Source organism: Leptonychotes weddellii, chromosome 10 (genome assembly GCF_054177405.1).
Source record: "Leptonychotes weddellii isolate Sample4059 chromosome 10, ASM5417740v2, whole genome shotgun sequence".
NCBI classification, from domain to species: Eukaryota; Metazoa; Chordata; class Mammalia; order Carnivora; family Phocidae; genus Leptonychotes; species Leptonychotes weddellii.
In genome coordinates, this window is record NC_138378.1 from 86,025,309 (window position 1) to 86,042,228 (window position 16,920).

At 40.6% G+C, this 16,920-nt stretch overlaps 1 pseudogene; it reads left to right on the forward strand.

Moving 5' to 3' along the window:
• Positions 1-16,529, forward strand: part of LOC102749315 (cytokine receptor-like factor 3 pseudogene) — a 65,795-nt pseudogene extending 49,266 nt beyond the window's left edge.
• Positions 16,530-16,920: the final 391 nt, after the last annotated feature.

Here is a 16,920-nt window from a genome sequence, read left to right on the forward strand (position 1 = left end):
CTTTTTGTACGAGAACTTGCTTCCCAGTAATATGCAACAACTGACCTTTACACAGCCCTCTGTGATCTAGGTTAAGATTAGATTAAATCTATCCTCTACCTGAGAGTTCAAATACTTGAAAACCCAGTTATCTTCTAAAATGCCATCTTCTCCCAGTTCTCAATCATATGCATGTTTTTTTTTCTCTTAATGGCCTGTAACTATTAGTCAATGAATGTTTTTAAGACGTATATTTAGTTATTTTTTCCTGAAATCAAACATTAGTTTTTTGGATCAAAGGCATGGTATTATTATGTGACAGCAACAAATGTGCTGGTTCCCCACACCCCAGTATCTCTCTTCAAGGTGATACAATGGGAGCCAGATGTAACCCTGCATGCACACGTAATTTTTTTCTTTGGCACTATAGAGAAGAATCCCAAAATTATGAATCTGGGAGCTCATATAAGAACTACCACTAAGCTACCAGTCTCCTTCCAGAAAGACTAAGACAAATCTTTGCTCCCTACTGTTTTACAATCCTTTTAATTATAAACAGATGGCCCCAGGGATTTTATACCCTTTTGAAATATAAAAACAATACTCCTGAAGATAAATCTCTATCTATGGAGATCTCTATTCAATCACTGTGTCACATCCATGTTTGTCCTTTTTACTTAGTGTTCTTTGCTTAGAAGGCCATAATTATGTAAAAAATATTTTTCTTTAAGTTCCGCATTAGTGTGCCAAGGATTCAGTCTTCAGTACACTGATTATTTCATGCTATAAAATCTGCCTAGTGTTTTTCCTGCACCAGATACTACGTAGATGCTGTTGAATCTTCAGTCTCTCCTTCAGCACAAAAGTGTCCCTTTAGCTTCAGCTTTTCAATCTACATTTGCAGTTGACATCTCCATGAACATGTTTTTTGGGCACCTGAAACCCAGTATGTTCTATAATAAACCATCTACCTTCCCTTCCTAAACCATTCATCCCCAACTTTAGACACTTATATATTGGAAATATAGAGTCAAGGAAGTAAAGAGAGACTGATAATCACCTTTGTCTTCTCCAATTTATGGTTATGTCCTTACTTCCTTTTAACAAACATCTACTGGGTACCTTCTGTGTGCCAGGCACTAAGAATCCAGCAGTGACCAAAGGTATCAAATTCCCTGCTCACAGGGAGTTCATTAAAACAGAGAAAGACAATAGGCAGAGAAGCAAATGATAACCTAGTATTACAGATGGAAATAAATGTTTTGAAGAAAAAGAGATCTGGGTATTTCTATTAACTATATCACCATTTCTGTTAACTATATCTATTAACTATATCGCCATTGTATTGGGAAACATCAGCTTTGGCTTCTGACACAGGCTTGGATGCCTGAAACTGAACAGCTGAGTCATACAGGAAAATGATAGACCATTTCAACCTAACAGCATTCCTTAAAAATATGGTTCTGGCCCCAAATATAAACAAGACCCAAATGCATATGCTTTGAGGCACCCAGAGACAGATACTGCCCTTTTCCATCCCCTTCTCCTGCACATCTCAAGAGGAGGGTGGCCCCCTGCACACTTGAGTGTCAAGGTGATAGGAGCTGAAGAGACAGGGAAAGGCAGTGAGAACAAAGTAGTTTGGGGCTTAGAGTTTTCATTAACCATCTGCTTCATAATGCACAGAAAGAAATTCACCATATTCAAGTCAGAGAAGCTCTCACCTCACTTAAGCGAGGTCTGATCACATGTTTCCACTACAAAACAAATTTGGCTGGGGCTATTCATAATAGCCCCATCCTGTGCTCACTCATCTTAATATGTAAATGAAGAACTTATGGAACTCTCTAAGAATCATGTAAAAACCATGCAAACAGTGAAATAGATAATAAACATGATAGACAGACAGTGGAGATTAAGCCTATGGATAACTGGTAGTACTATAGGGAAATCTAGAAAATGGGACAGAAGCAATAATCCACAGTAAAATGGAAACAGAAATTCTAGAAGCAAAGAATCAGTGTTAAAACCACAACCGAAGGTTTATTCAGTGTCAAGTAAAATTCACAAAAAGATACCAACATCTAAAGCTACTCTTAAAATAGTTAGATTTCAAGCATAAAGACAAAAAAGTGAACATTTTTAGCTCCTTATGAACATAGACCCTGAATATTAAAATTCTTCATCAGCATTCTGATCCTAAGTATGTGCTACTCATGTACAACCCCGGGAAGAACCATTTGATTTTGAAGTGATCCAGGCAGGGGTGTATATGCAGGGTATTTGGGAATGGAAGAGCAGGGAAAAGCAGGGGACAGTTAATACAATGTATTAATACAGCAGAAGAGTTTAAATATTTAGGAGGGAAATTGCTTCCAGAGGAACATGGCATGAACCAAAGTTGGGAAGGCCGAGAATCTTCAGTAATGGTCTCTTCTCCCCTCTTTTTCACACAACCAACAACCTCTTCGAAATAGAACGAAAAGGGGTGGGGGGGGAAGATGGCTGGAGAGATAAAGGAGAATAATAAGAAAATACTTGTAAAAAGACAAAGCTGAATTTTAACAGGAGAACGTGGCACTTTTTTCTAAATTTTTCTTCACTTCTCGATGACAGATCATCAGAAGCTGCTGTTCTCCATTTCTCTCCCTTTGCTTTTCACAAGCTAAATCCAGATGACATGGCAGAAATTGATATTATCTGTAATATTCAGATAAATACTGCTTCTAGAATAGGGAGATGCAATACTGACCACAATTAAGTCTTACCAAGGTTCGGAAAGAATATTAGTGCCTCAAGTGGACAATAGTCTCACACTTTGTCATATCTCCTCAGCAAAATAACCTTTTTTTTTTTTTCATATACTTGCATTTGTAGCCTTTTTCAAATCCGTCATGCTTGAATCTATTTTCTGGATTGAGTTGGGTTTTTTTTGTTTTGTTTTGTCCTAGAATCTGAACATCAATAGTTTCTGACATTTCCCTTAAAACATTGATGCATCTTAGAGTCTAAGCTCCTTTGCTGCCTCTTGAATCTGATTCTGCACTGTGAGAACTGCCCATGAGATAAGGGGAAGCTTTGGTCAGAAATCCTCTCCATCCAGAGCCCCCATGTGTAATTTTCGTAAACAGTATCAATCAATAAACTTAATTGACATTAAGCAGAAGGAAAATAAAGTAAGTTGATGATTTTTAAAAATTTTTGACACGTTGACAATATGTGGTCAAGACCTGAACTTTCTTATAAAAATTATTATTTTCTTTAAGAATAATGTACCATGAGCTTTCTGCAACTGAGATTTCTGGCCTGGGGAAATTGGCAGAAGAGAATTTTTCCAGAGATGTACTCACCCATATAAAGTTGTATCTTAACTGGAATGCAGGGAGAGAACAGCATGCAGATAGAGCATTGCAAAAGCAATTTCTTTCAGAGAGATCAAAATGTTTCTGTGAAGTTGCTACAACTTCCACTCTAAGGATACAATTGCTTAGTCTTCAATGCCAAAGCACCCACATAAACAAAGCATGTAATAGAGGAGATAGGGGAATGCAAAATAAACACATTAAGGAAGGATTGACAGAAAAGGCAAAGTTTCCAGAACAAAATCATAAGGAATATTTCCCCTTGCATTTTCCACTAGATTTGATTTCTCAAAGATTTCAGATGTCTCCTCTCATTTGGAGACTTCAACTTTCCTGTTTAGAATCAGTTTTATTGTAGCGAACTTGTTAGGAGTCTGGAATCAACAATCACCAGTATTTATCCACAGTGGAGACCAAGCGGGAAACCTACACTTCCACCCTCCCACCTCCTCCCACACACACAGTAATGAGGTGCCCCTCCCCCCTCCCTCCTTAGGTGGAGTCAGAAGAGGCCAGTGGAGAGACAAGACTTTCATAATCACCCAGTAGTAATGAGACTACCAGCAGTGCACTGTCAGTAGAAACCATACGCGGGGGCGCCTGGGTGGCTCAGATGGTTAAGTGTCTGCCTTCGGCTCAGGTCATGATCCCAGGGTCCTGGGATCGAGTCTCACATCGGGCTCCCGGCTCAGCGGGGAGCCTGCTTCTCCCTCTGACCCTCTCCCCTCTCATGCTGTTTCTCTCTCGCTCGCTCTCTAAAAAAAAATAAATAAAATCTTAAAAAAAAAAAAAAAAAAGAAACCATACGGGGTATTGGAACTCCCACCCTGCCAAGCAGTAATAAGACTCCTATCCAAATGTCAACAAAGACTAGGGAACTGGGTTTCTATAGCCACCTGACAATAACGAGGCATCACCCTCCCTTCTGCTGAAGTGGTGTCAGAGATCTTCAGCTAAAAGAAAAGGCTTAAATAGGATCTAGAGTTATAACATAATACAAAAAGCTACAGTTTAAAAAAAAAAAAAGATTCATCATACTGAGAATCAGGAGGATTTCAGACAAAATGAAGAGACAGTAGGTGCCAATATCAAGATGGCAGGGTTGTTAGGATTGTAAGTGTGCTCCCTACCAGGTGGCACGTTATAATGTTATAATGTAAGAAGTCTTGGACATACAAACTTACAAACTCTGTTGTGGGTGGTCATTGAGAGCATGTGACCACCAGTTGCCCTTTGAGCTGTCTGTCCCTGGCAATCAGAGGCTCCACCCTCCCCTGTCCTTGGAATGTGCCTTCTGCTTGGGGGGAGGGAGGGCTAATTCTGTTGGCATTTCTCACTCTCAGAAGCTGCCCCAAGGGTAGGCTTCAGGTGGGGAGGTGGTGTTGAGACCATCTGGGCGTGATTAAACCCAGTTAAGGCCTCTATAATAAAGCTTTAAGATTTGGCCAGTGAGTGCAGAGATCTACTTGTCTTGGGGCTGCCTAAAACGAGCTGCATAGTTCCCTTGATTTTTAAATCTGCCACCTACCTCATCTGGAGTGGCCTGCCTCTTTCTTTGTCCCTCCCTGCCCTGTGCTTTTAAGGGCCCGTTTCAGATAATACCCAGCAAACTCCCAGGAGGTTTCCAAACCAACAAATACATACAAACAAGCAAGTACAAAAGCAATCACATGACATCCTCATTCTCTGTCCTGGTAGCCAATGACAAGCACCTTTTGTGAAAGTTTTATTCCCAAGTAACTGTGACAATATTTTGACAACAGGGCCAGCTAAACTCACAGAGCAGATGCCAGAGTTTTCTGTTAAGTGGGGAGACGCAAGACCAAATGAGTCCTAGATTCATTTTGGAGTGCCACCCAAAAAACTACTGGGCTCCCCAGATTCCGGCAAGAGCAGAGGTACCCTGTACAGTATTTCTAATGACCCACATGTTTGGTCATTACTCATTTCACCAGTGCAAAAATTATTTCTAACATCTCATATGCTAATTAACAAATTGCCTAGTGCAGTGATTCTCACATTAAATGCTCACAGAATCCGCTGGGAGTCATGCTAAAATGCAGACTCTGATTCATTATGTCTGGGTTGAGGGCCTGAGATTCTACATTCTAACAAGCTCGTAGATACTGCCTGTTAGTGGTCTCTGAACTACACTAAATAGCAAGAGGCTAGTGCAGATTTAGATGGTGATATTGAAGTGCCAGTTTGAGCCTCCTTTGATGTGTAGACTCCTGATTAGGATCTTTAAAATGCTCAGGAACTACCTTTGGAATGTGGACTTGAATGAGATATATCAAGTGTTAAACAGTTACTTTGGTGCAAAGTTAATTCTCTCACCCACGTATGTACCACACAGCTTATACTGATGTGTTTTAAAGTAAAGTACACACAGTATAATGGCCCATTCAGATACTGTGGGCACAAACAAACTGTCCATTTGGGAGAGAGAGGGAGAGAGAAGGAGAGAGACAGAGACAGAGAGGGAGAGGATAGAGGAATGCCACTACCTGGTATAAAATTTTGCGCAAGCTGGGCCCTCCTGGCTCCACTTTCTCATAGCAACCCGAGAATTTCCAATGCAGAGCACAGTAATTATGCATCTGTCTCCTAGCTCAGTTCCCTCAGACATGTCACATATAAGCATTAAGCTGTATTTTTTTTTTCCCAGTGGGGAGAAGATAGGCTCACTGGATGACATTTTATAATGAGCTTTATTTATTAATAGGTTTGCACCTAAAAGCAATGTTCCTAGTTACTGCTATTGGAACCATATATGAATTGCTGTTGTTAGGATCCATCAACATTAAATACAATAGGCTCCCTTGATATCAATATGTATTGTTTATACCACTGCCATCTAATCAAATTAGAGGAGTTCTTATCCCAGCCAACTGAAAATTAACATGTATACTTGTACAGTATAATCTCATAAAATATTATTGCTTTGGTTAGTAACAAATTATATTAAGATATATTTTCTGCCGTTAGGTGTACGAAGATATATCCACACATATCTATTGATAGTTATGTTGTGCACTGATACTATCCTGAACGCAGCTCAAAGTCTCTATTTTACTAATGGTCTCAGAGTAGTAACTTTCAACATAATTCAAGGCTTTGACTCTGATTCCAAATAATTCAGAAGCTTTGCATTTGGAATTTTTGGTTACTTCATTCTCATCTCTGATTTAACCAGGTCACTTATGATAGAGACAATTAACTTAGATTAAATTCTGAATTTAAAAAAAAATTGAACTCATGTTTAGAAAACTCATCTTATGTTTGCCAAGCACTTATACTAAAACCTAGGATATAAAGATTAATAAGATGAGGACATGAACCCTTGAGAATGCATTATATGGAAAGGGAGACAGATAGAAACAAATGGTAGTTGATCATTGTAATGGGGTAAAGTAAGTGTTGTTGTGAGGTAGTACCAAGTGATGGGTAAAGAATAATGCAGTGGAGGGGTGCTTGGGTGGCACAGTCGGTTGAGTGTCTCTTAGTTGTGGCTCATATCGTGATCTCAGGGTTGTGAGATCGAGCCCCGAGTGGGCCTCCACACTCAGCATGGAGTCTGCTTAAGACTCTCTCTCCCTCTCCCTCTGCTGCTCCCTTACCACATTCTCTCTCTATCTAAAATAAATAAGTAAATCTTTTAAAAAAAGAAGAAGAATGCAGGGGAAGGGATAACCAACTGTTTGCATAAATCAGGAAAATTTTCAGAGACACTTCTATTTGCTAAGCCTTGACAGAAGAGCAAGGGGATCGCAGAAAGTTGAGAGGAAGAGGAACATTCTTTTTTTTTTTTTTTTTAAAGATTTTATTTATTTATTTATTAGAGAACGAGCGAGAGAGAAACAGCATGAGAGGGGGGAGGGTCAGAGGGAGAAGCAGGCTCCCCGCCGAGCCGGGAGCCCGATGCGGGACTCGATCCCAGGACTCCGGGATCATGACCTGAGCCGAAGGCAGTCGCTCAACCGACTGAGCCACCCAGGCGCCCCGAGAGGAAGAGGAACATTCTTACAGAAAGAAAACCCATGAACAAGAAAGGCACAAAATTATAAATGGCACCATGTATTCAGAAATTGTCAAGATGTAGTGAGTGGCAGGAATTGAAGCTGGAAAGTCAAACGCTGCCATAACATAAGGAACCTAGCATGCCAAGTTAAGGCATCTGGGCTTTATTCAGAAGGCAGCATTTATCTGAAGAAAGTTGTAAAGAAAGAAAGTGATAGGAAATGCGATTTTGAGGAAGGCAAGTCTGTGGTAATATGGAGACTTACTTAGAGGAAACATAAGTGAAGACAAGGAGATGAAGGGCAAGGCAGATGCAATGGCTTGAGCAAGACAGATGAGGCTGAATCTATCCAGTGACAATGGACACAGATTCTAGATTCCAGAGGATTATCTTGACAGATGTCTTGACAGGTGAGCGCTGGATTTGGGGTTGAGGAACAGCCACCCCTTGAACCTGTGTCATGTAAGATAGAGTTCTGATTGTTTGACTTAAAGTCTAATGCTTTCAACCTCCTCCTTTCTTTAATTCTCCTCTCTGAACAAGTTGGGTTCTTAGAAGGTGTTGAGTTGGCAAGAAAATTAACTTGACAGATGAATCATCCTGATCATGACTATTACAGCCCACTTTGCATAACTGCCTTGTAAGATACTGGAATTGTCCTAGGACTCAACTTGAGTTATGTGCCTCTGTATCTTCAGAGAAAAGTTTAGAAGAGGAAATGCAGCTACTGTTAATGGTTGTGTTTGGCTACATGTAATACTACTGTGAATAAACCACAGGATTATTACACACACACACACACACACACACACGCAGAGTTCTGCAGTATTACACAATTCCCAAGAATCTCATACTTATTGCAGCCTTTAGAATTGGAGTCCAGTGTGCCCCACATGCAGAGGGTGCAATGTGAATGGAGCCCCCCAGGGGTCATGTGATGCATTGGTGCTGAGTGAAGCAGGTAGTCCAGGCTGATACAGCTGCTTGAGTTCCATTTTCCTGCTATGCGATCTCTGACATGACCTTGCCTCCTGATTGCAAGGTGACTGCAACTCCAGAAATTGTGTCCACATCCTTGGCAGGAATAAAGCCGAAGGAAAATAGAGAGTCTTCTCTAAAGTCTCTGAGACAACCAGCTCAGGAACATTTGCTTGATCTCATTACTAGAACTGAGTTATATTGCCTTCTATAGCTGCAAATGAGTCTAAGAAAATTAGTATGAGGTTGCCCAGAGAAAATCAGAATTCTGTTGGTAAAGAACAAGGGAGTAAGGATATTATATAGGCAGTGAAGTCAGTATCCATTATACCCAGTAATCGGAATTCAGACACTGTCTGAAGAGACTGAGGATGAGGAGGGGCTGAAGAACATGGTACCCCACACACAATCCAGAATGTTCTCCCTGATTTATCATCTATTATCTTACATATTTTATATATGTGTTTTATTGTCTGTCTTTCCTACTTGAGAATAAGTTTGATGTAGGCAGGAATTTTTCTCTTTCCTTATATCCTGTATTCCCCAATGCTTGGAACTGTGACTGGTACAAAGTAAATACTTAGTGTTTGTTACATGAGTAAATGAATATTCAACCCAGCCAGGGATCAATGGATCTCAGCTCTCCCCTGCAACATGGTGGAAAGGGCATAAGGGAGGAACTACATATGTGCTACTGAGATGTCTTTGTTTACTTTTTGGTGAAATTCTTTAGAACTTTAAAAAGAAACTTTCAAAAAATGGATCCACAAATTAGTTGGCATGGTCTCACAGATACCACTAATTGGATCTGTAGTAAGAAAAAAAAATCAGAAGGCAGAACTAAAAATAATACAACTTTTCTCAAAACCCATGCAGTTTGGAACAATTCCTTAAGGCAGAAGGGCTCCAGCAGAAAATACAGGGCTAGAAATTGCCACTAGGAGGAGCAGCTAAGAGATCCTTCTTTTCCAAAGATGCCATTATGAAGAGCAGATGTACTCCAGCCAGGAAGACATCTTAATTTGGAGATTTCTGGGGTTCTGTCCCATCCCAAGTGATTACTTTCACAGGAGGAGAATATTGTCTCTGATTTTCTACTTTGCATGAGTGAGGAGACTGACTCTAGGAATTGATATCCATTATGTACTTGACTGAAAAGAGAAAATGTCACTGTTCCCTCCTCTAACAAAAGGGTCAGTGAGGCCCGGGAGGGGAGCCCTCAGAGAGGAAAGAATTAGAAATACAGGATGAGAATTCCTTGAATAGAAAGATGCAAAATAGAAACTTGACAGTTTCATAGCACAGAAAGTCCAGACTAGGAATTGTAGGAAAAGTGAACAACCAGTGAGTTAACCTACTTCCCTACAGAGTGTGAGGTCTGGCATCCTAAAGATCTACCAGGTGAAAACGCTGGAAATCAAAATCTTCAGTAATTTGAATGAATGATCTATTAATTACCTCTCATGATGGATAGCAATTGCCTCAGTTTTGGTCTGAGACTTGCCTTGAATTAAACTAACCAACTGCAGAAACATGGGTTATAAGGGCAAAACAAAAATTAAAATACCTACCTTCTTATTATAGATGAGTCAACTGAAAGTGTTACACAGTTACTCTGGGATTTCACCTGTGTTGATATTTTAGAGATTAAAAAAAAATGTATTAGAATAAACTCTGTGCTTATTAAATTCCATTTAAAATGGCTTTACTGTGTAATTTTATTGATCTAATAAGAAATTATCAGATAATATTTTATAAAATCAAGATCTATCCCTTAAATGCACTTAACATGGTTTCAGTAAACAAGAGACATATTTTCTGCTTCTAGGTTCTCAAAAGTTGAAAATAAAAAGTGCAGTTTTAAACATAAACAGGTAAGGACATCAACATTGTAGATATAAAAACGAGTTTATAATGCAGATATAATATTAAAGAGATGGCATTTTGCCATCTGAAGAATTCTAGGCTCAGGGAAAACCATGTTCAAATCCCTGAGATGCCATTTCCTCACTGTGTGACCTTGGGTGATGCACTGCGTATTTCTGAAATCCAGTCTCCTAATCTTTGAAATGAAGATCTGAATGTCTTTTTCTTAGTGTTAAGTGATTTAGTGCGAAAACTAGGCAAATATGCTTAGCACTCTGCCAGGCAAATAGCCGTTTCATGATCATTGTTTGTCAAATATGAAACCAAGTAAGTATTAAAAAGGTTGAGGCAAGAGAGTAAAACAAAACCATCCTGGCCAGCCTTTTCTATTTTAAAATAAGACACCTACATGTGAGATTTGATGGACCATGAAAAAACCTCCCACCTGGAATTATTTCCCCTCCTGTCACTGCTTTTCAAGTAGAGGCTAAGAAATCTCTCCTGGGTGCAATTACTGGTGAATAAGCCTGAGTCCCAACATAGCAAAAGTAACAGTGTGACCTCTTTCTAGGGATTCATTTTTTTAAAGAAGATTTGGTAGTAGATAAGGGGTTTGCTTTTTGATGTTTGACCTCTCCTATTATACTCAGCTCGATTTATTATGCATCCATGATAAGCCCCAGGATGCTATTCTTTGGGACCTGTGACAGCCTTGAATAAAGTCCAGTATGAATCATGCAAAATGGCTTCTCTGAGTTGCTGTGGATTTAGACCCTCTAAAGAGTTACGTTTCCATCTTACTGATCTATATGAAAATATTTCAAACAATCACACATGAAAATGTTTCTCCAAAATTCCTTATTGGCTGAGTTGAATATTCTTGCAGTGCAAAGAGCAAAAGGTAAACCTCATACATATTGGGAACAAGTTGTTTTCTAGTAATCAGTCAAGGAGGAAGGATTTCTGGGTTCACTGAGGATTGGCCCACTTCTAACCAGGTCTAGCATTCTAGATATGGCAACCTTGTCTCATTGGCCTCTACTCCCATCTCTTATCCATGCCACCTCCTGATAAATTCAGAGCTCAGAGAATCTTGATTCCAGCCCTTGAGTGGAGGATTCTGCCATGTCACTGCCAAGTTTTGTTTATGCCCCTACCTCTAAAATGATTGACATCTGCTCATAAGATCAGGCATCAACTGAAATCAGGATAAATATAATGCTGAACATTACCTGACTCATACTAGATAAATTTAGAGATAACAGCTTAATACAACCACACTCCAAACAACCCCTAAAGAAGAAAAAGGAAATGTCTTAGGATTGGTGAAATTAACACTTTGGGTTTTAGGCAGTCACATCAGTCTCTTTTATGAAGTTTCATTGGTAGGAACCAATGGAGACTATACCTCGTATATTACTTAACACTGTGGCTTTCCTCTGAATAAGAGGAGTGATACTTGGGCAACCAGCAGACTCTGAGCATATCGACTGGCATGTGACAAAGTCACATGAAGGAAGCAGCATTTGGTATTCCAGTTTGCAGTCATGAATAGGGCAGTGGATTGAATGTCTAGGTCATTCAACCTCAGACTGAGTCCAGGCATGCTTTGGGAACAACTCTGTGACTTTGGAAGTGCCATCCATTATCACATGGCTCTGCCAAAAATTGTTGTCAAGGAAGGAGAGATAGGTCTAAGCCATCCAGCTCTGTCTCATTATCTCACTCTTTTGGGTTCAAGGGAAGGGAAATACTAGAAAAATTTCAAGGGCAATTGGCCCCTTCAGGCCAGCACTAATAAAAAAGTATTAAATCTCAGTCAGTGGAGATCCCCATGTATCCATCACACTAGGTCCTATTCTTCCTTTTGGAGGGAGGAGGTGAAATCATTTGCCAAAACTAGGTTCAACATGTCTGCAAGTCTCCTAAGACTACTAGTGAAGCAAGATAATCTCCATACCTTTTTTAAGGCTATTGACATTTCTTTTTATTTCTTTTTTTTTTTTTAAGATTTTATTTATTTATTTGAGAGAGAGAGAATGAGAGACAGAGAGCATGAGAGGGAAGAAGGCAGAGGGAGAAGCAGACCCCCTGCCGAGCAGGGAGCCCAATGCGGGACTCGATCCCAGGACTCCAGGATCATGACCTGAGCCGAAGGCAGTCGCTTAACCAACTGAGCCACCCAGGCGCCCAAGGCTATTGACATTTCTATTAAAAGGTTCTCACAGAAAAAAGCCAGAGTCCCAAAGTCCCCCAGAGATATTCAAGGGATCTTGTCCCTACAGATGCTCCCCTATTTCAACTGCAGGATCCCACAAAAACTGGGCCTGAGTTGGGATGGCTTGTATGTGGCCCATTTCCATTATCCCCCTCCTATATCCACAACCAGCATTGCTGCTCAGTAGATCACGCCTATTCTCAAAGCCCTTTGCTCTGGTTGAGTACTTCATCTCTTTCCCTTCCTGAGATCCCAGAACAAAACAGAGGCCTAGGTGAACAATGAACTCAGCTTATCATTGTTTGAGCTGCGGCTCTCTGGGCTACTTTGGGAGTTTCCCTGACTCTTTTTAAGAACTGTGGCTCTAAGAATTAATGCAATTTCTAAACGGAGCCTCACAAATTTTACGTAAGTGCTTTATGCACTTGTGAATCACGTATCATGTTTTGTAGGTTTCAAGAGGGGTTTGATCACATGCCATCTCAGTCAAGACCCGCTTCATTCTCCCTCTGCCGAGGGTCACAGAAGGCAGAGTAGTAGAGGTGGAGGCCTTGCCCTTGATGTTTGTTGGGTGAGGTGTGCTAAGAAATCAGGTGAAGGGAAAAGATACTTACCCATGGTCAGGGGCCTGGGCACTCTGACTCCCACCAGCTCCAACAACTCACTCTTCCTCACTTCTCATATCCAACTCAGTAGGACTTTTGTACCTACTTCTCAGATGGCTCTCAAGTTCACTCCCCCGCCCCTTGCCCACTGCCTTCTGGCCCTTCCAACTAAGAGACTGCCTTACCTCCTATCTGGTTGCTCCTGGCTCCAACTGATATCTTGCTCCACTGCCCAGTCAGTCCTCCTGAAGCATGCTCAAGACCTCTGACGTGTGTCGCCTTTCAGTTTTTATACAAACTCTTTAACCTGGCATATGAGGTTTTCTAAATTCTAGCCTTGCCCTCTCAGCTCTATGTTCTGCTCCTATTCTAGTTCTTATCCAGAGTTACCTACTGCCCCTGTACACAGTGTGCCCTGGACACTCTCTGTTAGTCCCTTTCCTAGAACTGCTGCCTTCTTTCTTCCCTTCTAATGCCCAAATAAATGCTTAGATCTAGATCAAACTCTGGCTCAGCTGTGAAGCATTCCCTGATCCTCTGTCCTGGGACTGCTCACTCTCTCTCCTGTGCTCTCTTAGTAAATCAGACTGCATTTCCCTCTAGTCATGATCAGTGTCCTTTATTTTATTGTTCACTAGATTGGGAACTCAGAGAATGTAAAATTGTTATCTAGTATAACTTAGGATCTGTCATTGCAGGCATAAGAGCCTGGCACAGAATACAAATACAATAAATATTGAATGATTCCACCTGCTGGTCTGGCTTTCCCATTTTACCACCTGGGTGTTTATTTACAGAGACCTTATGGTGTTATGGTTAAGAGTTCAGCCTTTGGGAGCCAAACTATCTGGATTTGAATCTTGGCTCTGTCCCCTCATATCTTTGTTATCTTGAGCAAATTACTGCATGGGGATAATAATATGGACCTCACATAGTCAACATGAGAATTAAATGAGTTGATATGAGTAAAGCATTTAGAACAGTGCCTGGTGCACAATAAACATTCAATAAAGGTTAGCAAGTTCATTTAGCTAAACTCTCTCTCACGCATGTGATCACTGAAGAAAAAGGACAGAGTGGTAAGTTGTACTGGGGTTTTGTTCAAAATGATCCAGGGAGAGAACGGGTCTGGAGAAGAAAAAGCCAGGCAGATTCCACAGTCCAGGATGACAGTGGGCCAGGATGAGGGAGTTTGAGAAAGGGGTGGGTGGGTCCAGAGTCCCAGATGGGCAAAAAGGTCAGAGTCTGTGACAGCAGCACCATGCACAGCATACAAAATGCCTAGCCCCAGGGCATATGGGGCTTGCTGTCTGTTCCACGTTTGCTTTCCCTTCCAATAGGCAGTCCTGGAAACTCAAGCAATAACAGAGTCAGAGGAAACCAAAGGTCTCACCTGGGCCCAGGCCCATGCAGGAAAAAACATAGATCTAAATCATCTCACGCTGACATAACCAGAGTGTATGCAGCCCACACATCCCCTGGGCTAATACCCTCTACATTTCCATCTTCTACATCATGCCATGCCTTTTTCTTGTAACCTTCACAGTTATAGGTCACCACTCTAGGCAACGTATGAGCTGTGAGGAATGCAATGCCAAATGACAACTCTTGGACTCTTCCTTCAGTACCTAGCTCATTTTCTTCTCATAAAACATTCAAAGCACTTAAAATTATTACTTTGTTCCTGAGTCATAATGTTGTTGAAGCTTATAAAAATCATTTCAGTGTTAAGTCCCCTGGCTCAACTCTCTTATATTCTTCCTTAGAAGTTGTATATAATTTAACCAGAAAAGTTTTTCTTTCTCAAATGAACTGGAGTAATTAGAAAATAGATGAAGAGAGGAAAATGAAATAACTGCTAGGTGAATACAGGGTTTGGAGTTGGGAGTTAGAAATTAGGGCAATCGCCTAGTCAGCCTGGTTCACTGACTTCTTTGTTATAAAATGACCATTTGACCTGGGCCTTTACCCCCCAGGCATTCGCACCATCAACCACGGGCTGAGGTACCATATGCAGCCAAATAGAACTATTGGTCTTTTTTACTCTTTCTCGTTGACAACACTGGTCAACCAGTCCGGAAAGTGCAAAAGTCATGCTGAAGACAGCTCAGGCATAATGTATCAAACCAAGAATTTTGGCTTTCTTCAGAGTCCATTTCTCGCTCAAAAGAGCTACTTCAGGTGATGGATGGGACGTGAGGAAGCTGCAAGCACAGCTCCCAGCTATGCCTCCTGGTGAAGGGGACCATGGAGCTGCACCTGAGCTGCTTTTGCAGGAGGCACAGAGGCAGGATATGGATTATGACTTTTCTGGGAATAGAGTCTATAAATCTCTCATCAAGATTCTCAGAAAAAGATCATGACTTAGAAAGGATTAACTCACTGTCCCAGAGATCCAAGAGAGAACATCACAAAGGATGTCCTGATATAGCGTTTTAGTGATTTAAAGGGAAGCTCCAGGATAAACGATTGGTGTCTCTTTTACAAGAGGTGGACACCACTGAACAGGAGACTATTAAGCCAATAGATGACTTCCAGAAGTCATAGAGCATGGGACTAACGCTGCAGAGGACTTAGTCCAAGAAGGAGAAATCCCCCAGTCTTGGTGGTGTGTGAAAACAGAATGGGAAACTGGGGCGCTTTACAAAAAAAGCCTCACGCATTCAGTTGGACAGGTTACCAGAAATGACCATACTGGTTGATGCGCCTTGTTTATCTGCTCAGTCAGATAACTCAGTTCTTAACATAGTAAAAGACTACATTTTTAACCATAGTACAGTGGCATCTCAACCACCAGAACACATACAAGAACTAATAATGAACCCTAGAGGCCTCACAGTACCATGGTGTAAGGTGGATGGTGACTTTGGAACCCAAGATTATAGGTACCAATTCCATAAATGTGCTTCCAGTCATTTTAAGGACATACTTGTAACCCTGACATGGAACTCACAGCATTGCACAGAGACTCTGATGTTGATGATCAGTTCTGGTAGGGGAGATGACTGATAGGAGTGGAGTGCTTGGAGCATCCCCCAAATATGTCATTCCATATTGGTGCCTAATGAGAGGAAAGCTGGCTTTGAGAGGTACCATTTGAGCAATGGAAGACATAGAACACACCAGAATGATTCTGAATCCAGCTCCAGCACTCCAGTTTATTTCTGTGGGCAGGCATTAGCATTCATAATTGAAATGCTCTGTAGAAGGATCAAACATTGTGCATTAGTACAAATGTTGCCATTTTTTAAATGGAAAAATATAATCAGCTGCCCAAAGTTACTTCTGGGCAAAGGGGTCAGTGGAACTCTCCCATTTGACATTGAATCTGTGACTCTAGGAACCATCAATAAATGACAAAGGCAGAAACTTCAAACTTCAAAGAACTATTAGCTTGAATAACAGAAGTGAATGTTGACTGGTTACTTGATTAATCGTGGGGTTTTCTTTACTTTGGATGCTTGTTTTTCTATCTTGGATGGAAAATGTTAGTATTTTAGATTTTTGGATGACTGGCTTTGGTTTGTGGGGTTTCAACACAGCTGTTCTGAGCCTAGTTTACTTGTCATTGGTAAAAAAAGGTTGGATCCATCTCTCAGGCTATTTGGAAATAGCAAATGTTTACTGGATTCATTTTGGAATATTTTAGCAATAAGATACTTGAATGCTGTGGACAAAATCATAATGCAGTCCATTTTATTTTTAGCATAATGCTAATTACAATATCACATCACAATAAAAATTGAATTGGCCATAGAAGTACAAGTACAGAAAGATCTATACCCTTCCACTGTACTTCTTCTTAAAGCTGGTTATTAGAACTGAAAAAAATAATATTATTTGATTAAATTTCCATCCAAGTCTAGGTAAAACTTAGAATAAAACAATAGG